The following is a 21262-nucleotide window of genomic DNA, read 5'->3' on the forward strand; positions in this document are numbered from 1 at the left end:
CAGAGAGTTATATTCCTCCTCCTTAAGGATGGAAAACTACTTAAATTATTTAGAATTCTGCATGGGAGATTTCTCTTTTCTCCCCCATTTATAAGTTTATCTAGTCATTTAATTATATCTCTATGGCCTCCTGCATATTTTATACTCTGGGTTTTAACTTTATTTCTTTTATTGCTCAAATTGTTCTGACTTTAGCCATTGGGATCTCTTCCAGTTGGCTTCTGTGGCCCTTTGGCACCCCCCCCCCCAATCTATGTATTTTGGCTTTTTTCTTTTTGTTTTCTTTGGAGCACTTCCTTTTCTATGGTACTATAAGATATCAGGCTCATCTCATATATTTCCTCCCCAGTCTTAAAGTCAGCCATTTCTTTGAGACTGGTTCCTTTTATTAGACAACTAGAAGCCCAGCGTGCGAAATCGTGTGGCCTCACCCACCCGCTCACGCCCCATCCACCTGCACTGGTCTTTGGTCGTTAAGGCGTTAGGGCCACAGGCCTTTTATAATATAGATGGTGTTAGAAACTAAGATGTGAGCACTAGGAGTGCTTGTTGTTTCTTTTAGGTCATCAATCCTTTTTAATTGCCCACAACACCCAGTACAGGTGTTCGGCCCTGTGGATACAATAGTGACCATGCCAGTTGTGTATCTGCCCCCACGGAAGTTACAGCTTGTGGGGACCAGTTTAAGAGGGCAGCTCCACACTGACTAGCCCTTTTCAGAAAGTGTAGGCTGGTCCTCCTGTGGTGGGCAGAATAACAGCAGCCCAAAGATGTCCATGTCCTAATCTCTCGGAACCTGTGATTATGTTACCTTACTTAGCAGAAGGACTTTGCAGATCAGATACGTTAAGTATCAAGATGGGGAGATTATCCTGGATTACCTGCATGAGGCCAGTGGTAACAAGGGTTTTTATAAGACTGAGGCAGGAAGGTCAGAGTCAGAGAAGGAGATGTGACAATGGAAGCAGAGGTCAGTAATGCCATTGCTGGCTTTGACGATGGAGGAAAGCGCCACCAGCCACAGATGGCAGGCAGTCTAGAAGCTTGAAAAGGCAAGGAAACATTCTCTCCTAGAGCCTCCAGAAGGACTGTAGCCATGCTGACATCTGATGTGGTGGAAAGCCATGATATCTGAACCATTTACGGGGCTTCATATGTGGGTGGGTTTATTTTGTGGGCATAAGAAATGGGTTTAAGTCCCTAACAGAGCTGAGGCATCAAAGTGGAACCCTCATTCTGAGAACAGAAGCTGGGCAGGCCCAAACAAGCCAAAAGAATCTTCTGGCACTCGAGTGTTTTGGGGACCCTACTTCAGTCTGATTCCACCTCAAGTGCCAAGTATGTCAGTCATATAGAAAACCAGGAAGCTTTATTTTTCTTAGGCAGCTGAGTTTATTTTCAGGTTAGCAACAGTTTGGAATTCATGCCCCTGATTAGTTCAGAATTGGAGCTATAAAAGTAGTGGCTCCTTCAGGGCAGGGGTCACCTATGGTTCCTATTTCTGACCCAGAAAGCCTGGCCCTGGAGGGGCACAGCAGTGCAAGGCTGCCCTCCAGGAACTGCTGTGCTAATAACTTTCTTGAACCTCTGCAAAGTTTTGCTTGTTTGCAAAAGGCATGTGGCACTACCACCTTGGGAACATGAGTAAAGCAGGCACTGAGCAGAACATCTAACACGTCAGGACTACTGTTGTATCAATAGGCCCATAAAGAAAGTTCTATGGTTAATGCCCCAGAGAGCGGGAAGGGCTCTGCTTCTTGTCTTAGAATCACAGCTTCCTGAACACCACCTCGTGAGATAACATGGAGCACTGGCCTGAACGAGTTTGGCAAGTTTTGTTTTCCAGAATTATCTTCCTGGATCTGACCCATTACCCTTTGATTCCAGTATCTTTCTGGCAAGAACAGCAGTGGGCATTTTATCTCCCATAGGGTCAAAGATCAGAAGAGGCTTCACAACTCTGATTCCCAGGGTCACAGAGTGGCCTGGTTGCTCCGTTTGTCCCAGAGCAATATGGATGGTGACCACTTTCCCTTCCAGGTGTTGTCTGTCACTTTGTCATCCTCCTCATTCCTACCAGTGACTCATAGTAGCCAGTATCCCTTTTTTTTTTAAAGATTTGTTTTTTTATCCAACTGTTCTTTTTCATGCCATACACATTCTCTTTTCTGCTTTGTCTATAAATATTTTACATGTATTTGTTGGGCTTTTTGCAATGCTTAAAAAAAATTTTAAAGCAGAAATTCAGCCCTAGCTGGTTGCCCAATGGTTAGAGTCGGCCTGTGGACTGAAGGGTCTTGGGTTCAATTCCTGGTCAAGGGCACATACCTGGGCTGCAGTTTCACTCTCCACCACCAGTCGGGGCATGTGCCAGAGGCAACATTGATGTCTCTCTCACATCAATGTTTCTCTCTCTCCTCACCCCTCCTTTCCACTCTCTCTGAAAAACAATGGAAAAAATATCCTCAGTGAGGATTAACAAACAAACAAAAAAAGTTTTAAGCAGAAATTCAGTGGTTTCTAGTATATTTACAAAGTTGTACAAACATCAGCACTATATCATTCCAGAACATTTTATCACCCCCAAAATAAACCCCGTGCTCATAAGTAGTCACATGCTTGCCCCTGGGAATTTCGAATCTTTCTGACTCCATGGATATACTTCTTCTGATTGCTTTATAGAAGTGGGATCTTACAATATGTGGCCCTTTGTTTCTGGCTTCTTTCACTGAGTATAGCTGATCAATGTTCCCCCAATATTTTCTTTATGAATGAGATAGAGGTTTCATGCTTATTGAAGGCAGGTGGTCAATTTACTGTGACAATTCTCCAGCCTTGCTCCTGGTCCAACATCCCATGGGAAACAGGCCAGAGGCCTACAGATTTGCCAGCTCTCCCTGTGAGGTGCCTCTCACTTGCCCCCCATGTGCTAGGATAGGAGCACCAAGGATGGGTGTTCCCATTCCCAGCTTCTGCCTGATCCAGGCAACTCCCATAACTCCCTGTATTACAAAACCCTCAAACCTCCCAGCCTCCCAGACTGAAGATCCAAAATCACACTCAGCAGCATTACTCAGAGCCTCCAGGCATACTAAACTCTGATCATGTGCTGTGAATTTCCTGAGATGAACAAGTCAGTTGTTATCTACTAAAAGCTCACACAAATTGATAAGAACCAAAGGGATAAAGATCAGAAATAGACACTTCACAGGATGGGGAAGAGAGTCAACAAACATCAGTGTCTGCAAAGAGTTATAACAGTGAGGCCATGGGCAGGGGCTGGTCAAGGTGAAGATTATTGCAGTGCTGCCAGGACCCCAACATCAGCTTTCCTCAGGGGTGGGGTCATATTCATCTGAAAGACCCTGTGGAAGATACTTGCCAGCATATGAAAGGGCTCATAGTCTGACCTTGTGGTTATACCACTGAAAATTATCCTGCACCACCTAGGGAAGGTCTATCCAAAGTAAGACATTTCTTACAATTTTTAATAAGGTACCCTTGAGTTGGCAACAATCCAAACACCCAGCGATGAACCTGGCTTGGTGAATTGTTCATGCACTAAAAATGATAGTAGGAGGCCCCTAACCATATAGAGTAAGAGTAGCTCCCTAGGCTGAGCTCTGGGGATGCAGTTTAATCTTCATGGTGAGCCTGTGAGTTGGGTCCTATTAGCCTCATTTTATAGAAGGATCAAGTGGGCCCAAGGTCACACACTCCTAGAAGAGGGGCAGAAGGGGGCCAAGGGCCAGGATCAATGGAACACAGAATTCATGCATGGAACCTTGATGCTAAAGTGCTCATGATTTAAGAGATAAGTGTAGGGTATAGAGTTGTACCTATCCTCTGAGGGTCTTCCACCTATGGCTGGACAGGTGTGGGGGGACAGAGAAAGGGAAGAGATGGGCCAGCCAGTGCTGAGGGAGGCCCAGCCCTAGGGCCAATGGGCAGGAGAAAGGACTAAGCAGGATTTGGATAAGAGGTGGTGGGGGCCTGGGAGAGAGGAGGGGTTGGTGGGAGGGGGAAGGAGGTTTACATGGACCACTCAGAAGGAAGACACAGCCTGGTAGGAGTCTTTTGTCTGTGGTGGCATCTGTGGGTGTTATTTCCACTCCCCCACCTAACCAGGGCCCAGTGGCTTAAGATGCTTGAGTTTGAGGGAAGGGGATGCCTCAGTAGTGCAGTTCAAGTGATGGCTTCAGATCCACATGTGGGAGAGAAAATACGAAGGCTGTGGAGAAAGGTTTGCCTTCATCTTTGTACCTTCCCACTTCCAGATGTGCTGCCGTCTTACTCAGGTGTATCCTGGGTGTATGAATTCACTAGGGCTGCCATAGCAAAGCATAGACTGGGTGACTTATGAACAACAGAAATTTAGTCTCACAGTTCTGGAGGTGAGAAGTCCAAGATCAAGATGTTGGCAGGGTTGGTTCCTTCTATGGCCCCCTTTCTTGGCCATCTTTTCCACGTCCTCACATGATCTTCCCTCTGTGTGTGTGTGTGTCCTAATTCCCCCTTTTTATAAGAACACCAGTCAGGTTGGATCAGGGCCCACCCTAATGACCTAATTTTAACTTGACTACCTCTTAAAGGCCCAATTTCTAAATACAGTGGGGCCTTGACTTACAAGTGTCCCGACTAACGAGTTTTTCGAGATACGAGCCGTCTCTTGGCCGATTTTTTGCTTTGAGTTGCGAGCTAAAATGTACAGTCATGTTCTGAGGTCCTGGGGTTTAGGACTTCAACATACAAATTTGGGGAGGACACAATGCAGCCCATATATAACACTGGGGGAACATGTGATTCTCTTGCAGCCCACTGGGTGTCAGCAGGGCTGAGTAGAGGAGCTCAGGTGACCCTGGCCACCTGAGGGTACTGCCTGGCCTTCCATAGGTCAAGGAGCCAGGATTCTGAGGTTTGGACACCCCATTCTCTGGCACCTAGGGCTGACATTGGACCCCAACAGGAGGACAGTACCATACACCAAGGGCTTGGACTTAGTGAGGGGCTTCCTAGAAATGCACAGAGGCTAGCCAAGCAGCTACAACCAGCACAGAGGCAGTGAGGGAGAAATTCAGGAGCCTGTAGTAGTCAGGATAGGCCATCTCCCCAAACCAGCCCTCCCACTCCCAGGAGCAGGGTTTTTCCTGGGCTTACCCCAGGGAAGTCCCACTGGACACATGTTCACCTTCCTCCTCCTCTCTGAGTTGCATCAGGGCTTTCTCTACCCATATCCCTGCTGCCCTCTTTCCGTCCCTTATCCCCATTGCTTCCTCCAGAAATGTAGCTGTTCTGCTCCTACTGAGAGATGAGGCACACCCAATACAGGGGCTGGTTCTTGGTTAAACAGTCAGCCAGCATGAACCCTGCTTTCCCCAATCGCAGTGAGTTCCTAGAGGGGACAGCTGGTCCTGTCCATCTTTGCATCCCCAGCGCAAAGCATGGAGCCTATAGGTGTCAATAGTTTGCTGACCAAATGGACAAGCAGCAGAGCCTTCTTGCAGGGACCAACAGCAGGAAGACACTAGCTGGGATTTATCACATCCTGACAGAGCCTACCCTGTTCCCCACTACACACACTGGGTCAGGCCACCCAGGCTGGGGTACCTTCCATTGTGGGTGAGGTGGGCACCCCACTTCTGCCCTGGGCCAAGGAGAACATGTCTAACTGCAGGGACACCACTGACAGGAGCACTGTGGGAATGAGCTGAAAGGGAATTCCCCAACCCAATCACGTCCTCCTGCTGTCAGGGGCCCTGCCACCTGCTTCCCAGTGAATTTGAGTTCCCCAAACTTTCCCCACCCAGTGATTGGCACAGTCTCAACAGGTGTCAGCACACCATCTGCCTCACTCACCTGCCCAGTACAGGGACACAGAGGTCAGAGCAGGTCAGGCCCAGGGCAGGGATGGTGGGGAGGAAACACTATTCTTAGATCCATCTTCATGGGGCCCATGTCAGGCCCAGCCTTCACACTCCAGAGGTAGGAGCTATCAACCTCCACAAAGGCAGGCCAAGGGTCACTAGAAACAGCTTTTGCCAAGAAAGGCAGAATGGGGGCAGAAAGGCTAAAGGTCACTGAGCAGAAACCCTCCATGAAGGAGTGGGGAAGTCCCTCTGGGTCTGGAGAGACAGCCAGAAAGTGACTATAAGCAGGGCTTCTCACTCTCAATGCCACTGACCTTTGGGCAGGAGGATTCTTTGTGGTGAGGACAATATTATGCATTGTAGGTTATTTAGCAGCATCTCTGGCCACCCCTCCCCAGCTATGACAGCCAAATATGTCTTCACACTTTGCCAGGTGTCCCCTGGGGGCAAAAGTGACCCATGGGAGAACCCCCACTTTGCAGAACCGAGCCTGGAAAGAGCAGGTTTTCCCTTGCACTGGTCCTTGTGCTGAGGTTAATAGCCTTCAGGCCACATCCATTCAGGTATTCATTTTCTGTCCCCTAACCCAAAGCCCCACCTGCCATCTTCCAGAACCAAGCCCACACATTGCTCCTCCCAAAGGGTGGTCCATGGGTCCCCATATAAGGAACGTGGCCCCATTGGTGCTGTGGCAGGCTGAGTAATGCATGTCCCCCGCACACAAGATGTCCATGTTCTGACCCCAAGAACTTGGGAGTATGACCTTGCAGGTGTGGTTAAGTTAAGGCAGTGGAGATGGGGATATTTTCCTAGATTATCTAGGTGGGCCCAGTATTATCACAAGAGTCTTTATGAGATGGACTCTGATCCTGGCAACTGACCAGGGTTCAGGTTAGAGGAGATTTGAGAATGGAAGCAGAGTCAGAGAAAGAAGTTAGAAGATGTTACACTGTTCACTTTGAAGATGGAGAAAAAGGCTGTGAGCCAAGGCATGCTGATGGCCTCTAGAAGCCGGAAAAGGCATGGACATGGATTGCCCCTTGCAGCGGTTCTCAACCTGTGGGTCGAGACCCCTGAAAATACATCCTGCATATCAGATATTTACATTACGATTCATAACAGTAGCAAAATTACAGTTATGAAGTAGCAACGAAAATAATTTTATGGTTGGGGGTCACCACAACATGAAGAACTGTTTTAAAGGGTCGCGGCATTAGGAAGGTTGAGAACCACTGCTTAGAGCCTCCAGAAGGAAGATAGCACTGCCAATACCTCAATTATAGGAATTCTGTCCTCCGGGACTGTAAGATAATAAGTTTGTGATGTTTTAAGCTACTAAAGTTGTGGTAATTTGTTACAGCAAATGCAGGGAATTCATACAGGTATCTACTCTGAAACTCTGAGTCAGGGAGAGCTGCTAGGTGGTCAGGATGGTATTTGCCTCTCTTGGCATGAGCTATGGTGCACAGTGGTGCTGTCTGTCTCCCACTAGGTGGGGAGGACTCAATGTACAAAGGTTGGAGGTCAGGATTTGAGTGGACCAGATTTCCTAGGCTTAGAAAGAGAAACAATTTTTTAAAGTTATGCTTATAAAGACCCAAAAGCCCCAATTGTTGCTTCACATAGATGACTTTGAAGCTTCCCACATTCAACATGCCCTGGGCCAATTACCTCCCTCCCCCAAGAGAAGATATCTTTGGTTTTTATAGCCAACGTTAAAGGGAAAATGAGTTTTTTGTTGCAGAAATTCACTGTCAAATGGACACAATATGAAGCATCTTTAAACCTTTAACCAGTGGCTAAAATACCACAGGAGGTTTTGTGTGGTCTCTGCCTGATCCCAGAGAAAGGGATCAGGAACTGAACCTTGAAAAAATGTCCTTGTCTCACAGATGATGAAAAGTGTGTGTGTAGAGGGAACAGGACAGAAAGGGGCTGTGTCTCTGAAACAATGGAGGAGAGAGCGTAATGGAAGGAATGCTAGGGAGGCTGAGGTGACGGGCCGCTGTTAGGTTTCAATCTGGAGCCAGTGCAGGAGTTCAGGAGTGGGAGGTGACAGGGAAAGAGAGGCGGGGAGTAAGGCAAGAAGGGATCAGAGATGCTGGGTTTCTTGGGGTTGGGGAGACTTGAGAGCTCTTCTTGGCATTTATCCATTGCCAAAAGGGGTGGCTGTGGAAACAGGGAAAAGAGATACGTGGTGAGAGAAGAGTGCTGATGAGTATATTAATGATGTTTGTGTCTTGGTAATTTTGTGTGTGTGTGTGTGTGTGTGTGTTTTTAGAAAGAGCACACTTTAATGAGAAGAGAGCACTGCATGATGGGCATTCTACACATCATGCTGAGAAAGGTACATAGTATACAGGATATTTTGCTAATGATCAACAGTAACGTTGGTTCCTCTGGGCAACTTCCCCAACCTTATTCTCCAACCTCCAAGGGGTCAAAACGCTCCCAACCATTTCCTTGAAGGCAACTGTGGTTTGCTAGAGATAGAGCCCCTCAGGGATTCTTGCTTTTTATACAGAACATTTTCTTTAGATTTTTTTTGAAGTCTTCATTTGTTACTTTTATTCTGTGTCTTTCAAGGCCATCAGACCAGCTTTTGTACAGATTGCCTTGATGTCAGCACCAGAGAAGTTATATTTAGCCATGATGAAGTTGTCCAGTGTTACATCATCAGCCAGCATCATTCTGCCTGTTCAGATCTAAAAGATGCGCTTCTTGTTCTTTTCATTGGGCAGGGGAACTCGATCTTCCTGTCAACATGGCCTGGTCTGATAAGTGCTAGATCAAAAGTTTCTATTTGGTTTGTGGCCATGAAAATTTTTACATCTCCCCTTAAATCAAATCCACCCAACTCTCCAACAGTTCCAACTATTCCAACACTGTATGCTGAATTTCTCTCTCACCACTAGAATTTGAGTCATAGCTTTTTGTCCCAGTGGCATCAATTTCATCAATAAACAACAGTGGATGGTGCATTCAGCAACTCGAAACAATTTCAAAATGAGTTTAGGCCCATTGCCTACATAGTTCTGAATAAGTTCAGAGCCAACCTCACTCAAGAAAGTGGCTGAGATTTGGTTTGCTACTGCTTTGGCTAATAAAGTTTTGCCTGTGCCAGGTGGACCATAGAGAATGATCCCCGAAGGGGGCTTTAAACCCATCTCTTCATAATATTCAGGGTGAGTGAAAGGAAGTTCCAGATTTCTTAATTTCTTGGATTTGGTTGTCCAACCAAATGTCATCATAAGGGCCTTTTCCACCTTCATCACTGTGACCAAGGGATCTGTGTGATCCATCAGCACCCCTATCATGGCAGGCACCTTGTGGTTCAACAGGACAGAGCAGCCCGGTTTCAGCAGATCCTTGTCTACAAATGGAAGAATGTTAATGTAGTGTTCTGAGCCCACAGATGTAGACAGTATGGTGTGATTGTCATCCATGATCTCTTCTAAAGTTCCAACTGACATTGGGGTCCCCCTCAGATCATCTATCTTTGCTCTTTCCTCCTCTTGCTTTTCTTCTAAATGCTTCTTTTGTTCTTGATTTCTAATGAATTCTTCCTCCATGAGAAGATAGTGTTTAATTCTAACTTAAATAATTTTAACCAGCACTGAATGTGAGGTATCACCAGTGGCAGTTTGCTGGCAGCATCTGGTCCCTTTGTTTTCTTCTTTTACCCTACTAGTTGGTACGGGAGGTTATTATTTTTTAAATCTTCACTGGAAGATATGCTTATTGATTTTAGAGAGAGGGGAAAGGAGAGAGAGAGAGAGAGAGAGAGAGAGAGAGAGAACATCAATTGGTTGACTTCCATATGTGCCCCAACTGGGGATCAAATCTGCAACTTCTTGGTATACAGGACAGTGCTCCAATCAACTGAGCCACACCAGCCAGGGCAGGAGGTTCGTGTTTGTTTTTCTTGTCCTGTCATCTTTCTTGCCACCTCGAAGACCATGACCATCACTCTGACGTTGGTCCATCTTGACTCAGCTGCTCAATCATGTTTTTTACGTTCAGTATTTTATGTTTCTTCAACATCTTGAGGCCTTGCTGATCTGGGACTGACTGCCCCTCACAAGGCTAGTTAATTCCTAGAGATAGCAAATGACTCTCCTGGGAGTGGGCTTTTCAAACAACCAATCCAGAGCTCACACTCTAGAACTCACACTCCAACCACCTTCTTTATTAGGCTCTCACACTCCAGGAGGCAATATCCCCTTGCCCTAATCACCCCAGGGCCAGGTATCAGGCAATTAGGGACAGCACCTGTGCCCCAGAGCCTGCTAAAATTATTCACACTAGCCAATTTCAAATATGCTTACCTTGCAGTAAAGTCAATTAAAATTATCCAATTTGAGAAGTCAAAAGAAAAACAATGAAGATACATGCCAGAACATGAGACTCCTTTGGGATACTATCAAGTGTAAAACATACAGGTAATGGGAGTCCCAGAGGAATAAGAGGCAAAGAGAAAGACTATTTGAAAAAATAATAGCTGAAAACTTCCCAGATAACAGTCATGGATCTATACATCCAAGAAGCTCAACAAACTCTAAGCAGGATAACTCAAAGAAACATTATAATCAGATTGTAAGATAAAGACAGTCTTAAAAGCAGCAAGAGAGAGGTAACTCATCACAAACAAGAGATCTCCAAAAAGATTAACAGCCAATTTTTTATCAGATATCATGGAGGCCAGCAAACAGTGAATGATGTTTAAAGTGCTGAAAGAAATAAAACAGTCAACCAGGAGTTCTGTATCTGGTAAAACAGATGTGCAAAAATGAAGCTTAGATATTCTCAGATAAACAAAAGTTAAGAGAGTTTGTGGCTAGTAGATCTGCCCTACAAGAAATGCTAAAAGGTGTCTTTCTTTTTTTAGGAGAAATGAAAGGATACTAGATAGCAACTCAAAGCCATATGAAGAAATAAAGAACACTGGTAAAGGTAACTACATAAGTAAGTATAAAATACAGTATTATTGTATTGTTGGTTTGTAACTCCTCTTTTTTCCCTATATGATTGAAAAGACAAGGCATGGAACAATAATTATAAAGCTATTTTAATGGTAATACAACATATAAAGATGTAATTTGTGATAACACAAAGAAGAAGGAATGAAGCTGTATATGAGCAGAGTTTATATACTATTGAAGTTAAGTAGGTATTAATTCAAACTAGAGTGTTACAAATTGAAGATATCAACTGTAATCCCCAGGTAACCAGTAAGAAAATAACTAAAAATATACAGAAAAGGAAACAATACGGGGATCAAATAGTACACTAAAAAATCAAACGGCCCGGCCAGTGTGGCTCAGTAGTTGAGCATCGACCCATGAACCAAGAGGTTGCTGGTTCGATTCCCGGTCAGGGCACATGCACAGGTTGCAAGCTCAATCCCTAGTAGGGGATGTGCAAGAGGCAGCCCATAGATGTTTCTCTCTCATCGATGTTTCTATCTCTCTATCCCTCTCCCTTCCTCTCTCTAAAATCAATAAAAACATTTATTTTTAAAAAAATCAAGTAAACACAAGAGAAGGTGGTAGTGGACAAATTGAGAAACAATAAAGGTATAAGACATTCCTTTAAAACAAGTAGTAAGAAGTAAGTTTTTCCTTATCATAATTACTTTAAACGTAAAAGGATTAAACTCTCCAAATAAGTTTAAAGCAGAGACTGACAGAATGGGTAAAAATGTGACAACTATATGCTGTCTAAAAGGAACTTATTTTATTAATAATTCTTTATTGTTGAAAGTATTACATATGTCCCCTTTTTTCCCCCATTGACCCCTTCAGCTCACCTCTAACCTCCCACCCTAGGCCTTCACCACCCTATTGTCTGTGTTCATGGGTTATGCATATATGCATACAAGGTCTTTGGTTGATTACCTCCCACTCACCCATCTTCCCCTGCCTTCCCTCCAAGATTCCACACTCTGTTCCATGCTTCCATGTCTCTGGATCGACTCCGTTAATCAGTTTATTTTATTACTTAGATTCCATATATGAGTGAGATCATGTGATACTTGTCTTTCTCTGACTGACTTATTTCACTTAGCATGATACTCTCCAGGTCTAAAAGGGACTCATTTTAGATCCAAAAAGTTTGAAACGAAAGAGTGGGAAAAGAATATCTTTTTATTGTTGACGCTATTACAGATGTCCTCCATTTCCCCCCCACCTTTGCCTACCTCTACCCATCCCCTGCTCCCCTCCCCTGGCAAGAAAATATATTCTATGCAAATATTAACCAAAAAAGAGCTGGAATAGCTATACTAATATCAGACAAAAAAAGATTTAAAGTTAAAAGTTGTTAAAAGAAACAATGAAGGATAAAGGGTCAATCTATCTAGAGGATATACTAATTATAAACATATATGTACTAAATAAACTACAGAGCCCCCAAATATGTAAATCAAACACTGGCATAATTGAAGAGAGAAATAGACAGTTCTACAATATAGTTGGAAACTTCAGTATTCCACTTTCAATATTGCTGTAACTTAACTGATATTAAAAAAAATTTTACCCAATAACAGTAGAATACACATTTTTCTCAAATGCATATAATACATTCCCCAGTATAGACCACATGCTAGGCCACAGAACAAATCTCAATAGATTTCAAAAGATTGAAATCATGTAAGGTATCTTCTCTGAACAAAATGGAATGAAGCTATAAATCAATCACAGAGGGAAAACTGGAAAACAGCATACTCTTAAATAACCAATGGATGTATGGGTCAAAGAAGAAATCAAAAAGGAAATTTTAAAATACTTTGAGATGAATGAAAACAAAAACACAACATATCAAAATCTATGGGATGCAGCAAAAGTAGTGTTCAGAGAGAAATTTATAGTTGTAAATGCCTACATTAAAAAAGAAGGAAGATCTACCTTAAGGAACTAAACAAAGAAGAGTAGGCTAAACCTAAAGCTAGCACCAAGAAGGAAATAATAAAAATTTTAGTGGAAATAAGTGGAGTAGAGAATAGAAAAATAATACAGAGCATCAACAAAACCAACAGTTGGTTTTTTGAAAAGATTAATAAAATTGACAGCTTTACCTAGACTGAGAAAGAAAAAACCAATACCTTACAGAAATACAAAGGTTTATAAGAGTAACTATGAACAATTGTATGGCAACAAATTAGATAACCTATATGAAGTTAACAAATTCATAGAAACAAACTACCAAAACTGATTCAAGAAGAAAATAGAAAAATCCAAGTTCTATGGTTTTACTTTTCTCTCTAAACAGATGGTTTTCAAAATATTTTCAGAGGCCCAAGGGTTTCCACATATCTGGAGTGGATGGGGATGATGAGATGGGAGTGCTTTGAGGCCCCCAGGTCCTGGTTGAACCAAACAGCTCTATTTACAGTTTACCCTTGAACAACGGGTTTGAACTGTGTGGGTCCACTTATGTGGTTTTCTTTCAATAAATATACAATTGGTCCTCCGTATCCCTAGGTTTCACATTCGCTGATTCAACCAACTGCACATTAAAAACAGTATTTTTGATCCACAGTGGGGAATCCATGGATGCAGAGAGCCAACTGTATACATTGTTCTATGCCATTTTATATGAGGGACTTAAGCATTAGAGGATTTTGGTATCCGAGGGGTGTCCTAGAACCAATCCTCTGTGGATACTGAGGGGTCACTGCAGTTAAATTTTGGTGGAGTCAAAAATTACATGCAGATTTTTGTTGTTAATCCTCACAGGAGGATATTTTTTAGAGAGAGAGGAAGGGAGGAAGGGAAGAGAGAAACAGCGATGTGAGAGACACATCTATTGGTTGCCTCTTGCATATGGGGATCAAAGGAGATCAAACCTGCACCCCAGGTATGTGCCCTTGACTGGGAATCAAACCCACGACCCTTTGATTCAAGGGCTGATGCTCTCTTCACGGAGCAACACTGGCCAGGGCTATATGCAAATTTTTTACTGCATCAGTGGGGGAGGGGAGTTTCCACCCTAACCCCTATGTTATTCAAAGGTCAACTATATTTTCATTTGTTTTCTGTTGCGGGGTATGAAAGATTCTGCACAGAATTTCTAAGAGTTGAATACCCTTGGATTTGACCTTGATAATCCTGTGAAGAAGAATCTGGTGAGGTGGAGGCATGAGGACTCCGGCTGATTGAGTGAGGGGCAGTGCCTGGCTGGGCCTGCTTTGAGGGAGGACATATCCAATTGTGGCAGCCAGAGGGAGCTGCTGTTTCTGACAAAAGCCCTGCCCGGCTGGGCAGGCCTTCACTGTGGCTCTGAAGGAGGAAAAGGGCTGGTCCCACTCTTAGTTAGTATGGGCTCCTGTTTGATTGGCTATTGAGGGTTCCCTGTAAGTTTATATGAATTTTAGGATCTGCATTTCCATTTCTGCAAAAAAGGTAATTGGTATTCTGATAGGAATTTCATTGAATCAATCTATAGATCACTTTGGGGAGTATTACCATCTTTTTTTAAAAAATGTGTTTTTATTGATTTGAGAGAGAGGAAGGGGGAGGGAGGGAGAGAGAGAGAGGGAGAGAGGGAAAGGGAGAGAGAGAGCGCGAGAGAGCGAGAGAGAGAGAGAGAGAGAGAGAGAGAGAGACATGGATTGTGTCAAACCCACAACCTGGGTAGGTGTCCTGACCTGGAATCAAACTGGCAACCTTTCGGTGCATGGAACAATGCTCAACCAACTGAACCACACCAGCCAGGGCAGTATTGCCGTCTTACCAATGTTAAGTCTTCCAATCTATGAACATGGATTGTCTTTCCATTTATTTAGCTTTTCTTGAATTCTTTTCAGCAATGTTTTATAGTTTTTAGTCTGTAAGTTTTACATTTCCTTAGTTAACATTTATTACTATGTACTTTATTATTGTTTTTTTTATTTTTTGTTTTTAACTTAATTTATTTTATTTTTTTCCATCACTATTTATCCCTGCTATACCCTCTTCCACCTCCACCCTCCCAATCACCACATTGTTGTCCATGTCCATGAGTTCTATCTCTCTCTCTCTCTCTCTCTTTTTTTTCTTTTTTACTCAATCCCCTCCCCCGCACCACCCCTCCAACAAGCCCACCACCACTAGCGCTGTCTGCCTGCTCTCTGAGTCTGTCTCTATTTTGCTTGGTAGTTCAATTTGTTCAATAAATTCCACATATGAGTGAAATCATATGGCACTTGTCTTTCTTTGACTGTCTTATTTCACTTAGCATAATGTTCTCCAGGTCCATCCATGCTGTTGCAAAGGGTAAAATTTTCTTCCTTTTTACAGCAGAACGGTATTCCATTGTATAAATGTACCACAGCTTTTGTATCCACTCATCTACTGATGGACACTTGGGCTGCTTCCAGATCTTGGTTATTGCAAATATCATTGCAATGAACATAGGGATACATATATTCTTTTAAATTAGTGTTTCAGGTTTCTTTGGATAAATTCCCATGTGGAATCGCTGGGTCATAAGGCAGTTCCATGTTAATTTTTTGAGGTAACTCCATACTGTTTCCCACAGTGGCTACACCAATCTGCGTTCCCACCAATACTGCAAAAGGGTTCCCTTTTCTCCACATCCTCACCAATACTTGTCAATTTATTGATGATAACCATTCTGACAGGTGTGATGTGATATCTAATTGTGGTTTTGATTTGTATTTAATGATTAGTGAGCATCTTTTCATATGTCTATTGGCCATCTGTATGTCCTCTTTGGAGAAGTGTCTATTCATGTCCTTTGTCCATTTTTTAATTGCATTGTTTGAGTTTTTTGGTGTTGTGTTTTGTAAGTTCTTTATGAATTTTGGATATTAACCCCTTATCAGATGTATCATTCAGTGGGTTGTCTTTCAATTTCGTTGATGATTTCCTTTGCTGTGCAGAAACTCTTTAGTTTATGAGTCCCATTTTTACATTTTTTATTTTGTTTCCCTGGCCTGAGGAGATATATCAGAAACTACTGCTACAGGAAATGTCCGAGATTTTACTGCATTTTCTTCTAGGATTTTTATGAGTTTATTCTTGTGTGCAGTGTAAGACGATGGTCTAGTTTCATTTTTTTTGCATGTATCTGTCCAGTTTCCCCCACACCATTTATTGAAGAGACTGTCTTTAGTCCATTGTATGTTTTGCCTCCTTTATCAAATATTAATGGACTGTAAAGGCGTGGTTTATTTCTGGGCTCTCTAGTCTGTTCCTTGGTCTATATGCCTGTTTTTATGCCAGTACCATGCTGTTTTGATTACTATGTCCTTGTAGTATAGTATGATTTCAGGTAGCGTGATTCCTCCAACTTTGTTCTTCTTTCTCAAGACTGCTGTTGGTGCCTGGCCAGTGTTGCTCAGTCGTTGAGCATTACCCATGAACCAAGAGGTCCCTGGTTCAATTCCCTGTCAGGGCACATGCCCTGGTTGCAAGCTCCATCCTCAGTGCAGGGTGCACAGGATATGTCTCTCTCTCTCATTGATGTTTCTATCTATCCCTCTCCGTCCCTCTCTCTCTAAAATCAATAAAAACGTATTTTTTTTAAAAAAGGACTGCTGTTGCGATTTGGGGTCTTTTGTGGTTACATGTAAATTTTTGAAAGATCTGTTCTAGTTCTGTGAAATATGCCATTGGTATCTTGATATGAATTGTGTTGATTATGTAGATTGCTTTGGATAGTATGGACATTTTAATGTTAATTCTTCCTATCCATGAACACCGTATATGTTTCCACTTATTTGTATCTTACTCAGTTTCTTTCTTCAGTGTCTTATAATTTTCTAAGAACATTTTTTTTACATCATTGGTTAAATTCATTCCTAGGTATTTTATTCTTTTTGAAACAATTGTAAATGGGATTGTGTGTTTTTTAGTTTCTCTTTCTGATAGTTTATTATTGGTGTGTAAAAATGCAACTGAGCCATAGATGATTTGGCTCAGTGGATAGAACATTGGCCTGCGGACTGAAGGGTCCTGGGTTCGATTTCAGTCAAGGGCATGTACCTCGGTTGCAGGCTCCTTCCCATATCGGGCCCTGGTTGGGGCTCATGCAGGAGGCAACCAATTGATGTGTTTCCCTCTCATCAGTATTTCTCTCTGTCTTCCACTCTCTATGAAAATCAGTGGAAAAATATCCTCAGGTGAGGATTTTTTAAAAAAGTGCATCTGATTTCTGGATATTTATTTTGTGTTCTGTATTTGACTGAATTCATTCATCAGTTCTAGTAGTTTTTTGATGGAGTCTCTAGGGTTTTGTATGTATAATATCATGTCATCTGCAAATAATGACCATTTTTACTTCTTCCTTTCCAATTTGAATGCCTTTTATTTCTTCTTTTTGTCCAATTGCTGTGGCTAGGACTCCCAGTACTATGTTGAATAAGAGTGGTGAAAGCAGACATCCCTGTCTTATTCCTAGTCTTAAGGGGGACACTTGTAGTTTTTGCCCATTGAGTATGATGTTGGCTGTGGATTTGTCATATATGGCCTTTATTACATTGAGGTATGTTCCCTCTAGTCCAGTGGTTCTCAACCTTCCTAATGCCTCGACCCTTTAATACAGTTCCTCATGTTGTGGTGACCCCCAACCATAAATTTATTTTCGTTGCTACTTCATAACTGTAATTTTGCTTCTGTTATGAATCGTAATGTAAATATCTGATATGCAGGATGTATTTAGGCGACCCCTGTGAAAGGATCGGTCGACCCCCAAAGGGGTCGCGACCCACAAGTTGAGAACCGCTGCTCTAGTCCCACATTGCTGGGAGTTTTTATCATAAATATGTGCTGGATTTTATCAAATGCTTTTTCTGCATCTATTGATAATGATCATGTAGTTTTTATCCCTCAACTTGTTTATGTGATATATCATGTTTATTGTTTTGCAGATATTGTACCAACCTTGCACCCCCAGAATAAACCCCATTTGATCATGGTGTGTGATCTTTTTAATATATTGCTGGATTCAGTTTGGTAATATTTTGTTGAGGATTTTAGCATCTATGTTCATCAGGGATATTGGCCTATAATTTTCTTTCTTTGTAGTGTCTTTATCTGGTTTTGGAATTAGGATAATGCTGAACTCATAAAATGAGCTTCGGTGTCTTTCCTCCTCTTGAATTTTTTGGAATCGTTTGAGAAGGATAGGTGTTAGTTCTTTTAAGTTTGGTAAAATTCACCTGTGAAGCCATCTGGTGCAGGGCTTTTGTTTGTTAGAAGGTTTTGTTTTTTTAAAAAAAGTTTATTATTGCTTCAATCTAGTTGTAATTTGTCTATTCAGATGCTCTGATTCTTCCTCATTTAGTTTTGGAAGGTTGTATGTTTCTAGGAATTTATCCATTTCTTCCAGATTGTCCAATTTGTTGGAATGTAGTTGTTCATAATATTTTCTTACAATGCTTTGTATTTTATTTTATTTTTTTTGTATCAGTTCCGTCTCCTCTTTCATTTCTGATTTTATTTATATGTGTCCTCTCTCTTTTTTTCTTGATGAGTCTGGTCGAAAGTTTGTCAATCTTGTTTATTTTTGCAAAGAAACAGCTCTTGGTTTCATTGATTTTTTTGTATTTTTTTTAGACTCCATTTCATTTATTTCTGCTCTGATCTTTATTATGTCCTTTCTTCTACTCACTTTGGACTTTGTTGTTCTTTTTCAAGTTCCTTTAAGTGTAAAGTTAGATTGTTTACTTGAGCTTTTTCTTGTTTCTTGAGATAGAACTGTAATGCTCTGAATTTCCTTCTTAGGAATGTTTTTTCTGTGTCCCACAGATTTTGGGTTGTTGTGTTCTCAAGATATCTTTCTATTTCTTCCTTGATCTCATTGTTAACCCATTCATTTTTAGCACCATGTTATTTAGCATGCATATGTATCATTATCATTTAAAATTTTTAAATTGTTTTTAAGAGAGGAAGGAGGAGGAGGAGGAGGAGGAGGGGGAGGAGGAGGAAGAGGAGTTGGAGAGAGAGATATCCCAACCAGGGATTGAACCTGCAACCTGAGTATGTGCCCTGACCTGGAATTGAGCCTGACACCTATTGGTGCATGGGATGATGCTAAACCAACTGATCCACATTGGCCAGGGCTGTATTTTATTATTTTTGATGCTATTGTAAATGGAATTGTTTTTAAATTTCCTTTTTAGATTGCTCATTGCTGTTTTATGGAAATGCAACCGTTTTTTGTGTGATCGTATATAGTAAAACTGCTGATTTCATAAGCTCTAACAGTGTGTGTGTGTGTGTGTGTGTGTGTGTGTGTGTGTGTGTAAGTTTCTGGCTTTGGTATCAGAATAATGCTGACCTCCTAGAAAGAATGAGCTAAGATGTGTTCCATCTCTTCTATATTTTTATTGGAAGAGTTTGAGAAGAATTGGCATTAATTCTTCTTTAAATGTTTGATAATGAAGCCATCTGATCCTGGTCTTTTCTTTGTTGTACGATTTTTGATTACTGCTTCAATCTCCTTATGTGTCATAGGTCTTTTCAGATTTTCTATTTCTTCTCCAGTCAGTTTTGATAGCTTGTTTCTAGCAATTTGCCCCTTTCATATAGATTATCTGATTTGTTAGCATAAAATTGTTCATAATATTCTCTTAAAATCCTTTTTATTTATTTCTATAAGGACGGTAGTTATGTTCCCACTTTGATTTCTAATCTTAGTTATTTTTTTATCTCCCTTCTAGGTCCCTGTTTTCTGTCTTCTCAGCATTCATCAGTTGTTACTATAACCCCTTTGTTAGAAAAATAAAAATGGGTACCCAACCTGGCATATAGTAGACCTCAGTAAATATTTCCTGAATTATTTCTCGCTGATGTAGGGCTGGAAAAGAACTGGGAAAGGGACTTCCCCATAGCCCTCCGGGGAAGAGAGACTGTTGATTGTTGAATGTTCTTTTGCCTGAGCTGATGGCCCTCCAGTGCATCTTCCACATGACCTTGGCAGAGCTATAACATAGACTTGACTACTACTCTCCCTTGGCTAAATCCTTCAGCAGCTCCCCAGTGCCCTTGATAAAGGTCCCCCTTCTTAGTTCCACATGTGAGGCCCTGGGTAACCTGTCCCCCTTCCATCTTTCAGTATCCCACCTCGGCCATCCTGTAGGTCCCTTGGACATCCTGAGCTGATCTGGCCCCTACTGACACCTGCATGTCTTTCAGGTCTTCAGTGGTTGTTCCCTCCAGAGACCTGGTGAGGTGCCCTTTGTACCCCACAGCCTCTGTATAGATGTTCCTCTAGAACACTGACCATGCAGTCTTGCAACATCCTATGAATATCGCCTCCCCCCACACACACTGGTTTCAAGCCCCATTGGGAAGCAGGGCCGGGGTCGCGGCCAGGTTGGGGCAGGGGCCGAGGCCGCAGAGCTCATGGAAGCAAGGCCGAGGACAAGGCCGAGGACAAGGAGTGGATCCCCATCACCAAGCTGGGCGGCCTGGTCAAGGACATGACAATCACATCCCTAGAGGAAATCTATCTATTCTCCTTGCCCATCAAGGAATCTGAGATCATTGACTTTTTCTTGGGGGCATCCCTCAAGGATGAGGTCTTGAAGATCATGCCTGTGCAAAAGCAGACAGGTGCTGCCCAGAGGACCCGGTTCAAGGCATTTGTCGCCACTGGGGACTACAATGGACATGTTGGTCTGGGTGTTAAGTGCTCAAAGGAAGTAGCCACTGCCATCCGCGGAGCCATTATCCTGGCCAAGCTCTCTATTGTTCCAGAGAAACAAGATCGGCAAGCCCCACACTGTTCCTGCAAGGTGACTGGCCGCTGTCATCTCATCCCTGCCCCCAGGGGTACTGGCATTGTCTCGGCCCCTGTGCCTAAGAAGTTGCTGATGATGGCTGGTATTGATGACTGCTATTCCTTGGCCAGGGGCTGCACTGCCACCCTGGGCAACTTTGCCAAGGCCACCTTCGATGCCATCTCTAAGACCTATAGCTATCTCACCCCAGATCTCTGGAAAGAGAGTGTGTTCACCAAGTCTCCCTATCAGGAATTCACTGACCATCTTGTAAAGACCCACACCAGAGTTTCTGTGCAGAGGACCCAGGCTCCCGCTGTGGCCACCACATAATTTTATACAAGAAAAATAAAGTGAATTAAGCCTGCTAAAATCCTATCTAATAATAGACAAACATGGTAATTGACTGTACCTTCGCTACGCCTCCCATGGGCTAATCAGCATGATATGCAAATTAACCGCCAACAAAGATGGCGGCTAATTTGCATACTGCAGGCAGGGCAGGACAGCGCAGCCGCCAGCGTGAGCTGCCATCCCAGGCCGCAGGCCAGCCCTAGAAGCCCCAGAAGCCGGTGATCAGGGGGAGATGGGGGTCCCCTGCCCAGGCCTGACGCCTCTGGCAGAGGCGTCAGGCCTGGGCGAGGGGCCGATCCAGTGATTGGAGGGT

The 21262-nt window shown here is 42.9% G+C and overlaps 2 pseudogenes; one reads left to right on the forward strand and one right to left on the reverse strand.

Moving 5' to 3' along the window:
* Window positions 1–8350: 8350 nt before the first annotated feature.
* Window positions 8351–10160, reverse strand: LOC102249438 (annotated as a pseudogene).
* A 9837-nt stretch (window positions 10161–19997) lies between these two features.
* On the forward strand, window positions 19998–20968 carry LOC102257621 (annotated as a pseudogene).
* The last annotated feature ends 294 nt before the right edge of the window (window positions 20969–21262 follow it).

The sequence above is a fragment of the Myotis brandtii genome, unplaced genomic scaffold (assembly GCF_000412655.1).
Source record: "Myotis brandtii unplaced genomic scaffold, ASM41265v1 scaffold321, whole genome shotgun sequence".
Classification (NCBI taxonomy): Eukaryota; Metazoa; Chordata; class Mammalia; order Chiroptera; family Vespertilionidae; genus Myotis; species Myotis brandtii.